Below are 12,984 nucleotides of genomic sequence, written 5' to 3' on the forward strand. Positions count from 1 at the left end.
AAATAGGACATCAGGGAAGCATCTCTTTATAAAATTATTGCAACTAATAAATGGAAATAAAATGATAGAATTACATTATCGCCATTTGCAAGTCTCAATGAGTTAATTGATTTAGGCAGTAAGAACCAACAGCTGCTAATGTTGCAAAAAGAGACACAACCATTATGTCTCTGCTGATGAAAGAATTCAGCACTGCGTAGAGTCTTGCAAAAGAAATGCAACCTAAGTCTGGTCAAACGTCTGGATCCGGCTATTTTCAAGAAAACCTGGGGACAGAATACATGTTGAAATGTATCACGAATGTGCCATCAGCAAAACTCAAACTGTAGGAAACTGTAGAGGCCAAATTGTCCATGTTCCTCAACAGGTCAATTATAAGGAAAAGAAAAGGCTGAAGAGAGAACCTGTAGATGAAAAGAGATTTAAAAGAGGAATCAATAATTTTTTCATATTTATTTTTTATTTGTTCAAGTTTTTATTTAATTCTAGTTAGTTAACACCTATGGCAAAATTGGTCGACTCAATAACGTTTGAAAGACCAAGCCTCAACTAGAGTGTCTGAGGTGCACACTTGTGTAACAAAGCCACAGAGAAGCATGACGAGATTATTACTGTAAAGGTCAGGGTTGTAGACATGAGGGTACTTCTGGAGTGGCTGGCAAAGTACTACTTCTTCACCTGGATGTGACCTTATATTAAGTCACTGTCCCATATAATTTTTTTGTGTGCTTTATTTTATAATAAGTATATATTTACGGGGAGTGTCCGGAGTGAACTGAAGTCATGCAGGAGTGCCATGCAGATGTGGCCAGCTGGTCAGAAAGAACGATGAAGAGAGAACCGGTGAGCAAAGGCCCCCTCCAGGCCAAACATCTGCCCAGCAACATGTGAGCAGGTGGAAACTGAATCGTACTCTTAATTTGCATCAAGACAGCATTTTGAATTCCTGGCAGAAATGGATGGGAAAGGGCTCAGAAGTTGTTTGGAGCAAACCATATTTTACTTCCTTGAGCAATTTAGTTCTCTGGGCAGCATAGCGCAGGCCAGCCAATGGCCAGCAAGAACTCGAATTGCACCTTCAGCATTGTGCAGTGTGAGGTGTGTGAGTAAGAAAGTACTCACTTTGGAGGTGCCCGGGTGGCTCAGTCGGTTGAGCAGCTGACTTCAGCTCAGGGCATGATCTCACAGCTCATGAGTTCAAGCCCTGCGTTGGGCTCTGTGCTGACAGCTCAGAGCCTGGAGCCTGCTTCGGATTCTCCATCTCCCTGTCTCTCTGCCCCTCCCCTGCTCACGCTCTGTCTCTCTCACTCTCAAAAATAAATAAACATTAAAAAATTAAAAAAAAAGGAAAGTACTCACTTTGAATACTTTGAATTTAGAGACCCCATTTTATTACAGAGAAATGCTGTAACATCCTTATCAGCAATGCATAAGGCTGCAGCTAGCTCTTTTTCCACCAAGAAATCTGGAGAAGATAAACAAATAAATATATTTTAAAAATAAAATCATAATAGGAAATTGATTAACTCTTTAAAAAAGGAAGAAAGAAATCTGGAGAAGGTAAGGAGCTTATTATTACATAGATGATACCAGAAAGCCCAATTGTAAGTCCCCAAGGGGAAGGCAGCATAAAATGTCAGAGCAGAGGGGCACCTGGGTGGCTCAGTTGGTTAAGTGTCCGACTTTGGCTCAGGTCATGATCTCCCCGTGCATGAGTTGTAGCCCCGCGTCAGGCTCTGTGCTGACAGCTCAGAGCCTGGAGCCTGCTTCGGATTCTGTGTCTCCCTCTCTCTCTGCCCCTCCTCCGCTCATGCTCGCTCTCTCTCTCTCTCTCTCTCTCTCTCTCTCTCTCAAATATAAATAAACATTTAAAAAAATGTCAGAGCAAGAAAAACAATATATTCTCCCGAAGATTGTATTAACCATGTGATACCAACAAACACCTCTTAGAATCCTAAAATCCTCAAATCTGACAATTCAGGTTGCTGGTGAGGATGTGAAACAACAGAAATTCTCATTCATGGCTGGTGAGAATGCAAAAATGATACAGCTGCTTTGGAATACCATTCGGCATAGTCTTCCCATACAAAATAGCAATTGTGCTCCTAGGTGTTTAACCACAGATTTGAAAATTATTTCCACACAGGGGCACCTGGGTGGCTCAGTTGGTTAAGCATCTGACTTCGGCTCAGGTCATGATCTCATGGTTTATGATTTTGAGCCCTACATCAGGCTCTATGCACACAGCTCAGAGCTTGGAGCCTACTTCAGATTCTGTGTCTCCCTCTCTCTGCCCTCCCCTGCTCATGCTCTGTATCTGTCTCTCTCTCTCTCTCTCAAAAATAGATAAACATTTAAAAAAATGTTTTAAAAAGAAAAGGAAAATTATTTCCACACAAAAAGCTGCATGCAAATGTTTATAGCAGCTTTATTTATAATCACCCAAATTTGGAAGAAACAAGATGTCCTTCAATAGGTGGACAGATAAGCAAAATGTGGTACATCCATGCAGTGGAATACCATTCAGTGATAAAAAGGAATGTGCTATCCAACGAGATGCAAAAAAATATAGATGAATCTTAAATGCCTGTCCCTAAATGGAAGGAGCTGAAAGGAGCCAGTCTGCAAAGGCTACATACTGTATAATGCCATTTATATAACATTCTGTAAAAGGCCAAACTGTAGAGACAGTAAACAGATCAGTGGTTGCCAGGGGTTTAAGGGTTTAAAGATGGGGGAGAGTTGAATAAGTGAAGCACAAGAGATTTTTAAGGCAGTGAAACTATTCTGTATGATACTATAATGGCAGGTACGTGATGTTATGCGTTTGTCAAAACCCACAGAACTTTACAGCATAAAGAGTGAGCACTAATGTACACAAATTTATTTTTTTTTAATGTTTATTTATTTTTGAGTTACAAAGAAAGCGTGCATGAGTGGGGAAGAGGCAGAGAAAGAGGGAGACACAGAATCCGAAGCAGGCTCTAGGCCTTGAGCTGTCAGCACAGAGCCCGACACAGGGCTTGAACCCATGAACTGTAAGATCATGACTTGAGCCAGAGTCAGATGTTCAACCGACTGAGCCCCTATTTTTTTTTAACTTTTATTTACTTGTTTTGAGAGAGAGAGAGAGAGAGATGCAGAAAGAGAGAGAGAGAATTCCAAGCAGGCTCTGCACTGTCAGCCCAGAGCCCGACTCAGGGCTTGATCCCATGAACTGTGAGATCATGACCTGAGCCAAAGTCAAGAGTCAGACGCTTAACTGACTGAGCCACCCAGGTGCCCCCACAAATTTCTTTTAAAAGTCATTTAGGAGGTTCAAGGATCCCAGGATGGAATACAGACTGTGACAAAAGCATCTAACTGCATGATGAATGTATGAAATAACTTCAGTGAAGAGAGTGGGGAGAAAAGAGGCTGAGCTAAACAACTTTGGAAATGAGTGGACTCATTTGTTGGACTGTAAGGCTAAAGTCCAACAAAACTGTACACAAGCACTACACTCTAGTGGGTAATGTGGTTTCCCGTGGGGGTACACATGAACGATTCTAATCGTATCTCCTGTACATGTATACTGGAAGTGAGGAATGAAGTAAATAGATGGCAGATTGTGGAAGCCAGGTTTCTCGCTATTTGAGTGGGAGGTTATAGACAAGCAAGGGAGGGAAGGCTAAAATGATCCCTGTGGTACTGGGTTAGAGTTGGACATACCAGTATGGAGACTTTATATTTAGTTTAATATGGATGTAGATGGATACATATAGAAATATTTATCGATAATGTAGGTATACACTGATGAGTATACACACATCTATTTCCTTGCTCCATCAGCTAAGAATGCTGAGAAACAATGATAGGTCAGTAGCTACAAGCATACCTGGTGGCCAGATCTTGGTTTCTAATACCATTTTCTAAAAAAGAGAAAGAAGGCAGGAAAGAAAAGAAAAAGAAACCCACGCCCTTTGAACAAATCTCTGATTCTACAGCTAAGGCAGGGAAGGTACAAAATGAGCCTAAAGCATCTCGTAGTGCCACAAAATAAAGTACAATATGTGGATTATAAGACAAATGTTTATGACTCCATGCTGATATAAATGCTTCAATAAATAAACAAATGAGGAAGAAGAGACAAACGTCCCTGTGCAGAATTCCAAATGATTTATATAGATACCTCACCCGCAAGTAGGTAGAGCATAACTCCCCCCTCCTTAAGTATGGGCTCTGCAAAATAATGTCCTTCCAGAGAGTACCGCATGGAAAGCAAGGAAAAAGGAGTAGCTTTGCAGCGGAGACACCTGACAAACTATCTCAGCCAGGTGATCGTGGCCAATACTGACAGTGATAAGTCATGTTGCTAGTGCGAACACTTGGTATGATGTGAGGAGAATGGCACTTTACCTCTGTGGTCTTCCTCCCCAAAACCTGTAACTCCAGTCTAATCATGAGAAAAATACCAGACAAATCTTCATTCAGGGACATGCTACAGAATACTTCACCAGTACTCCTTTAAACTGTCAAGATCATCCAAACCAAAGAAAGTCTAAGAGACTGTCACAACCCAAAAGGAGCCTGGGGACGCATGACTACTAAATGTAATGTGAGATCCTGGCTATATCCTGGTATAGAAAAAGGATATAAGGAAAAACTAAAAAAATATGAATGAAGTATGGACTTTGATTATTAATAAAGTGTTAATATTTGTTTATTAATTGTGACAAATGTGCCATTGCAATGTAAGGTGTTAACAATGGGGGAAACTAGGTGTGGGGTTTAAGGGAACCCTTTCCACTATCTTCACAACTTTTCTGTAAACCTGAAACTATTATAAAATAAAAGCCTTACTTAAATTGTAAAATGAAGATTGCATAATATACTCTACAGATTAAGGGACTAATGCATGAATCAATAATGATTGATTAATTCAAGTATTTAATGAACACCTGTTTTGTATGAGCACCTTTGTTGGCACTTGTAAGGGACCCTTATATAAGTTAAAATTTATCTCACCCCCCCCCCCAGGGAGCTTATAGAAATGCAGAGTTTAAGCATTCCATATGTTTGCTAAGTGATTTGCCTTTAATGCAATGATGGGAATTTTTATTTCACTGAGTCTAATAATTCCCCTTATCCTGTAGCAAGTGTTATAAGAGGGACTGCCTATGAAGCTCCTTTTGTTTTATTTTTATTTTACTTTTATTTTTTTAGGTTTTTATTTTTTATTTTGAGAGAGAGAGAGAGGGAGAGAGAGAGAGAATCCCAAGCAAGGTCTGCCCTGTCAGCACGGAGCCCAATGCAGGTCTCAAACTCACAAACTGCAAGACCGTGACCCAAGCTGAAATCGAGAGAGCCAGCCGCTTAATGGACCGAGCCACCCAGGCACCTCCCTCCTCTTGTTTTAAATGAGAGACTCATTTAATGTTGCAGTTTTCTTCATTTGTTAAATAAATTCATATCTTAGAATGTCAGAACTAGAAAGGCTCTTATATCAGACATTGTGGATGCCCTGTCCTTATTCCCTTGCCCCTACCTCATCAGTGTTCACAAGCCTGACTCCCAACTTCCATCACGTGTATTTCAAATAATTTAAAAAATTTTTTTTTTCAACGTTTATTTATTTTTGGGACAGAGAGAGACAGAGCATGAACGGGGGAGGAGCAGAGAGAGAGGAGACACAGAATCGGAAACAGGCTCCAGGCTCTGAGCCATCAGCCCAGAGCCTGATGCGGGGCTCGAACTCACGGACCGCGAGATCGTGACCTGGCTGAAGTCGGACGCTTAACCGACTGCGCCACCCAGGCGCCCCTCAAATAATTTTAAATATGTAGTGTTGACTATACCTCTCTTGTGGGATATATCCTATAGACAAAAAGAAATACAAAAAAATATTAAACTTTTAGGGATAATTCTACAATTGCTATTTTGAAACTATTAGAGTGTGAGATATAGATACACACACACACATATATACACACTTGTACATACATATCTATTAGGGTAAAGCAATTAAGTAACTATGTTAATGTCATTAGGAACTGATATTTTCAACCTAAGAGAAAAAAGATACAAATATAAATTCAAGCAAATTATGTACCAAGGAGAAGGGGATGCCTCAATCCCTAGAAACTCTTATCAACAGAGAAGGCAATGACTTAAATCTGCATAACAACCATATCCTTCACGACCCCCACCCCCATATCTTTTGTCTTTAGCTGAACATGGTATTTAAAGTGATGGCTTCAGCCATCTCTGGGAGTTACCCTTTTTTTTTTTTTTTTTTTTTGGTTCCTTCTCATGTATACAGGAAATATACATGTAATTAAGCTTTTGTTTCTTTTTCTCCTGTTAATTTGTCTCATGTCAATTTAATTCTTAGACCAACCAGAAAAATCTTGAAGGGTAGACGAAAATTTTTCTCCCCAACACAAACAATTCACAAAATTACAATTTTTGAGATTTTTACATGGTGCCACATAGTGGTAGTTGCCTACCTACTGTTCATTTTCCCTTTCTTCATCACTAACAGAAGACCTATATTGTTAGGTGTGGCAAAGGATCAGCTTTAAAACAGTACTTTCCTTACAGGTATCAGTGGCCAGTGAGCTGAAAGCAAACATCATTTCATGAGGCTGCTGAGAAAGTTTTGTAAAGGAAACTGACTAATATGATTGAGTTAACCTTTTGCTCTTACTGCTTCCTCCTGCCTACTGCCCAGAATATGAATATAATGGCTGAGTTGCAGCAGCTATCATGGACTATGAAGCAATCTTGATGATGGGAGCCATGTACCAAATATGGGGGGGGCGGGCAGAAAGAAGGAACCTGGGTCCTAGATATGTGTAGAGCTGCTATATTAACCTTAGATGCCTAGCACTGAACTCCTTTTATCGGAGAAAAAAAAAAAAAACATCATATTTAAGCCACTATAACTTGGGTTTCTGTTATATGCTGTAAAATCCAATCCAAACTGATACATTTTCTTCATAAAAGAAGTATATTTGTGGGAAATTTTAAAGTTTATGGATACATGAAATAAATAAAATAAATAAAAATACTAGGGCAATGAAAACATCCTGGAGGTTTTAGCCAGGACAATTAAGAAAGAGAAACAAGTAAAAGCCATTTGTATGGGAAAGGAAAAAGTAAAATTATCTCTATTTGCAGATGGCATGATCTTATAAATAGAAAATGCTCAAAATCGACTAAAAAACTATTAGAGCCAATAAACAATTTCAGCAAGATTGCAGGATACAAGCTCAATATACAAAAATCAATTGCATTTCTATACACTGGCAATAAACATTCTGAAAATAAAATAAAAAATAATTCCATTTACAATAGCATCAAAAAATAAAATACTTATGAATAAATTTAACAAAAGAAGTGTAAAACTTGTACACTGAAAGTCACAAAACATTATGGAAAGAAATGAAACATCTAAATAAGTGGAAACTTATCACATTTATGGGTCAGATAATAGTACTCAACAAAGTCACCTACAGATCCAATACAATATCAAAATTCCAGCATGCTTTTTTGCAGTAATTAACAAGCTAATCCTAAAATTCATATGGAAATGCAAGAGACCCACAATGGCCAAAACAGTCTTGAAAAAGAAGAACAAGGCTGGAAAACTCACACTTCATTTTACAACTTACTACAAAACTATCATAATTAAGACAGTTTGGTACTGGCATGTAGACATATAGATCAATGCCACAGAATTGACAGTTCAGAAATAAACCCATTCATTTATAGTCAAATAATTTTCAACAAGGGTACCAAGACTATTTAATGGGAAATGAAGATTGGGGCACCTGGGTGGCTCAGTCAGTTAAGCATCTGACTTCAGCTCAGGTCATGATCTCGCGGTTTGTGAGTTTGAGCCCTGTGTCGGGCGCTGTGTTGACAGCTCGGAACCTGGAGCCTGCTTCGGATTCTGTGTCTCCTTTTCTCTCTTCCCCTTCCCCACTTGTGCTCTGTCTCTCTCTGTCTATCAAAAATAAATAAATGTAAAAAAAATTTTTTTTAATAATGGGAAATGAAGAATCTTTTCAACAAATGGTGCTGGAACAACTAGATATCCACGCACAAAGGAATGAAGTTGGATCCTTACCTCACACCATACACAAGAATTAATTCAAAATGGATTAAATACCTAAATGTAAAAGTTGAATCTTTAAAATTTTTAGAAGAAAATATAGAAGTAAATCTTCATGACCTTGGGTTAGGCAATGGATTTTTAGATACAACACCAAAAGCACAGCAATAAGAGGAGGAAAAATAGATAAATTTGACTATGTCAAAATTAAAATCTTTTATGCTGCAAACAATACTATCAAGAAAGTGAGAAGACAACTAACAGAAGAAAATCTTGAAAATTATATATTTAGGAAAGTACTTAACATCCAGAATTTATATATATGTATATATGTATATACATATATATGTATCTATATGTATATACATATATATGTATCTATATGTATATATATATACACTCTTAAAACTTTATATAATAAAAAGACAAGTCAATTTAAAAATGGGCAAAGGACCTGAATAGACATTTCTTAGAAGATGTTCACATGTCAATAAAAATGTGAAAATATATCTCAGGGGCACCTGGGTGGCTCAGTTGGTTGAGTATCCGACTTCAGCTCAGGTCATGATCTCACAGTTCATGAGTTCGAGCTCTACATTGGGCTCACTGCTGTTAGCCTGTCAGCACAGAGCCCGCTTCATATCCTCTGTCCACCTCTCTCTGACCCTCTCCTGTTTGTGCTCTCCCAAAAATAAATAAAAGTTAAAAACATAAAGAGGGCCCCTGGGTCGCTCAGTCAGGTAAACGCCTGACTTCGGCTCAGGTCATGATCTCACAGTCCGTGAGTTCGAGCCCCGCGTCGGGCTCTGTGCTGACAGCTCAGAGCCTGGAGCCTGCTTCGGATTCTGTCTCTCTCTCTCTCTCTCTCTGCTCTTCCCCTGCTCACGCTCTCTCTCTCTCTCTCAAAAATAAACATTAAAAAAAATTTTAATAAAAAAAGAGAAAAGATAGTAAGACTGGGGAGGGTGGAAGAATGTGAAAAGATGCATATTATCATTAGTCAATAGGAAAATGCAAATAAAAACCACTCTCCACGTACTAGGATGGCTATAATCAAAAAGACACAATAATAAGTATTGGTGAGGATGTGGAGAAATTGAAATCCTTATACGTTGCCGGTGGGAATGTACAACAGGACAGCCACTTTGTAAAACAGTTTGACAGTTGCTCAAAATGTTTAGTGCATAGTTACCATATGACCTAGCCATTCCATTCCTAGGCATATACACAAGAGAACTGAAAACATATGTCCACACAAAAACTTGTACAGGAATGTTCTTTGCAACATTATTCATAATAGCCAAAAAATGGAAACAAGCTTGCATTCATTTTCTAGGGCTACGGTAACAAATTACCACAAACTGGGTGGCTGAAAATAACAGAAATGTATTCTTTCACGCTCTTGGAGGCCAGAAGTCTGGAATCAAAGTGCAGTAGTGCTCTGCAATTTCTCAGAGAGAATCCTTCCTTGCCTCTTCCAGCTTATGGTGTTCCTTGGCTTGTTGTGGCTACAAAATTCCTATCTCTTCCTCAGTCTTTACATGTCATTCTCCTCCTTCTCTCCCCTCTGTGTGTTTTTTAATAAAGACATTTGTCACTGGATTTAGGGCCCACTGGGATGATCTTACCTTGAGATCCTTAAATATATCTGCACAGAACCTTTTTCCAAATAAGGTCACATTCACAGGTTTTTGGGGGTTAAGACATGGACATATCTTTTTGGAGGCCACTTCCTATTGAAAGGCCTTCCTTTCAACCCACTACAAACCCAAAGGTCCATCAACTGATGAATGGCTAAATAAAATATGGTTTACCCATACAATGGAATATTATTGGGTGATAAAAAGTACTGACACCTGCTGCAACATGGGTGAAACTTGAAAACATCATACACACTTGTACAAGAAGCCAGACAAAGGCCACATGTTGTGCAATTACATTTATATGAAATGTCCAGAAGAAGCAAATCAGTAGAAACAGAAAGTAGATCAGTGGTTACCTAGCATTGTGGGAATCTTCAGGGGAATGGAGAATGACTGCTAATGAACATAGGATCTCTTTTTGGCATGATGAAAATGTTCTTTTTTTTTAATGTTTATTTGTTTTTGAGAGAGAGAGAGATAGGACAAGCTGGGAAGGGGCAGAGAGAGGGGGACAGAGGATCCAAAACAGGCTCTGCACCATCAGCGCAAAGCCCATCGTGGCCTCAAACCCACCAACCATGAGATCGTGACCTAAGCCAAAGTTGGATGCTCAACTGACGGAGCCACCCGGGCACCTGGGCATGATGAAAATGTTCTAAAATTATATTACATTAAAAAAAGAAAAAATTGAAGTGGGGTGCCTGGCTGGCTCAGTCGATTAAGTGTCCAACATCAGCTCAGGTCATGATCTCACAGTTCATGAGTTCGAGCCCTGTGTCAGGCTCTGTGCTGACAGCTCAGAGCCTGGAGCCTGCTTGGGATTCTGTGTGTGTCTCTCTCTCTGCCCCTCCCCTGCTCACACTCTGTCTCTATCTGTCTCAAAAATAAAGAAACATTAAAAAATTTTGTTTTAATTGAAGCACAGAGAAGTGGAAAAAAATTATGTTATAGTAATAATTGCACAACTCTGTAAATATACTAAAAACCATTGAATTGTGTACTTTAAATGGGTGAATTGTATGGGATATAAATTATATCTCCATGAAACTGAAAAGTGAGAAATTTAAAGATTAGTAATGAATGTAATGGATTAAAATACATCAAACTTGCTAAAATTCATAGGCTCATAATCATTTTTTTTAAAGCTATTTGATCATCTTTAGCCAATACTGGCAAATAAAGGTAAGGAACCCAGCACTTATTCTGCCTTGCCTATATGAACTGTACCTGAGGATATCCACATAGTTGATAGGAGAATGTTCTTTATTATAGAAGCATCTCTGCTAATTAAGATAGAAGAAATGACAGAATTAGAGTCTCACAAATTCTCAGGCCCTAATGAAATAGTGGATCAAGGCAATGTTTTCCGTTAGGTGAAAGTTTGATGGGAACTTTAAAAGAGGGGCTAACAATGCCTGAATCCAGTGATTAACCTTACCATCACTAAAAATGGGACAGCGAGACATTATGGGCCACCCGATGTGATGCAATAGAAAGTGCACAAAGGATTCTTGCCAATAAAACCAAACCTGAATTTGAAATATAACTGCCAACTTACAGGAAATACAGGGTTTAAAGGAATACATTAAATGACGCTAGAGAGATGGATGCAATCAGCCAAACACCAACTGTGGGAAATTTTCCAGGACAAATGTGTCAATTTTTCTTGGCAAACAAATAGCAAGAACATAGTCTTATCTATCAAAAAGACTTAAGAGGGGTGCCTGGGTGGCTCAGTTGGTTGTGCGTCCGACTTCGGCTCAGGTCATGATCTCGCGTTTCGTGGGTTCTGGCCCCGCGTTGGGCTGTGATGACAGCTCGGAGCCTAGAGTCTGCTTTGGATTCTGTGTCTCCCTTTCTCTCTGCCTTTTTCCTGCTCTCACTCTGTCTCTCTCTCTTTCTCACTCTCAAAAATAAACACTAAAAAATTTAAAAAAACACACACACAACACTTAAGAGACATATTAACCACATGTAATGAGGAACCTTATCTGGTCCCCAGTTTGAAGAAATCTACTGTAAAAAAATAATTACGAGATAATGTGGAAGATTTTGAACACTGAATATAAATGATAATAAGGAATTGTAATCACAACTATCTTTTAGTTGTGATAATGCTTGTGTTTGAAAAAAATAGTTTTTATCTTTGAGAGATACATACTTAAATATTTACAGATGAAAAGATATAACGTCTGGGATTTGCTTTAAGATAATCTCATGGTGGGGTGAGAGAAATAGCTGGGAATACAGATAAAACAAGATTGGCCATCTGTTCCTAATTGTTGAAACCAGGTACTAGGCACACGGTGGTTCATGTACTGTACTGCTAAGTATATGTGTCTGGAAATGTTCCAGAGTAAACACGTTTTTTAAAATGTTCTTTGGAACATTGAGTTGAGCCCTGAGTATGTTTTTCCATGTAAATCAATATGGTTTTTGCCTAGTAAAGCATATGGGGATTCCCTTTTCCCTGATCTGACTAAAGCAGATCATTTGGAGGGTAGAGAGGCATGCTTTGAAATCACGCCTGGGTTTGAGTTCAGGCTTCACTATTCACTCATGTTGTTAGATATTTAACCTTTATGAAGCTCAATTTCTTCATTGGATAAACAGGCATGATAATAATGGCTCCTCTCATCCGGGTGTTTGGAGATTAAATACAATACAGAACACAAAGCACTTGGCACAGTACCAGGCAGTGCTCTATAAATATTAGGGGCAGCTCTTAATTGTTTTGGCTATCTATTGTGGGTTGACCTGGCTCAGCTGGGAGCTTCTATTTTGTTTACTGTCAACTGGGAGTATAGTCATCTGGTGGTCGAACTGGGCTGGAACCAAGATGGCTCATACCTACAGCACACAGTTGATCCCAACTGTTGGCTGGGCGCTCAGCCAGGGCTGTTGACCACAGCACCTACACATGGCCTCTCCATGACACCTGGGCTTCTCGCTTCGTGGTTCTGAGAGGAAGTGTCCCAAGAGCAAAGTGGAAGCTGCGGTTCTCAAGGGTCTAGATCTGTGTCACTTCCATGACATTCTATTGGTTAGAGTCACAAGGCCTGCTCATGGGGCACCTGGATGACCCAGTTGGTTAAGTGTCTGACTTTGGCTCAGGTCATGATCTCACAGTTCATGGGTTCAAGCCCCACATCAAGCTCTGCACTAACAGCTCAGAGCCTGCAGCCCGCTTCAGATTCTCTCTCTCTCTCTCTCTCTCTCTCTCTCTCTCTCTCTCTCTCTCTC

The 12,984-nt window shown here is 39.3% G+C and overlaps 1 long non-coding RNA gene across 4 annotated transcripts in view; it reads left to right on the plus strand.

Annotated features, from left to right (window-relative positions):
* LOC121026034 (uncharacterized) overlaps window positions 1-12,984 on the plus strand; it is a 246,688-nt gene that overhangs the window by 185,636 nt on the left and 48,068 nt on the right. Inside the window, exons 4-5 of one of the 4 annotated variants that reach the window (XR_005788235.1) lie at window positions 746-843; window positions 5,206-5,244. The exons of 1 other annotated variant lie outside the window; for it this stretch is intronic. This is a non-coding gene — a long non-coding RNA (uncharacterized LOC121026034). Of the gene's footprint in view, window positions 1-745; window positions 1,192-5,205; window positions 5,245-12,984 lie in introns of those variants that run through there. 2 more of the 4 variants (XR_005788234.1, XR_005788233.1) reach the window with 2 other exon arrangements.

This window comes from Herpailurus yagouaroundi, unplaced genomic scaffold (genome assembly GCF_014898765.1).
Source record: "Herpailurus yagouaroundi ecotype Mexico unplaced genomic scaffold, PumYag 67793, whole genome shotgun sequence".
Classification (NCBI taxonomy): Eukaryota; Metazoa; Chordata; class Mammalia; order Carnivora; family Felidae; genus Herpailurus; species Herpailurus yagouaroundi.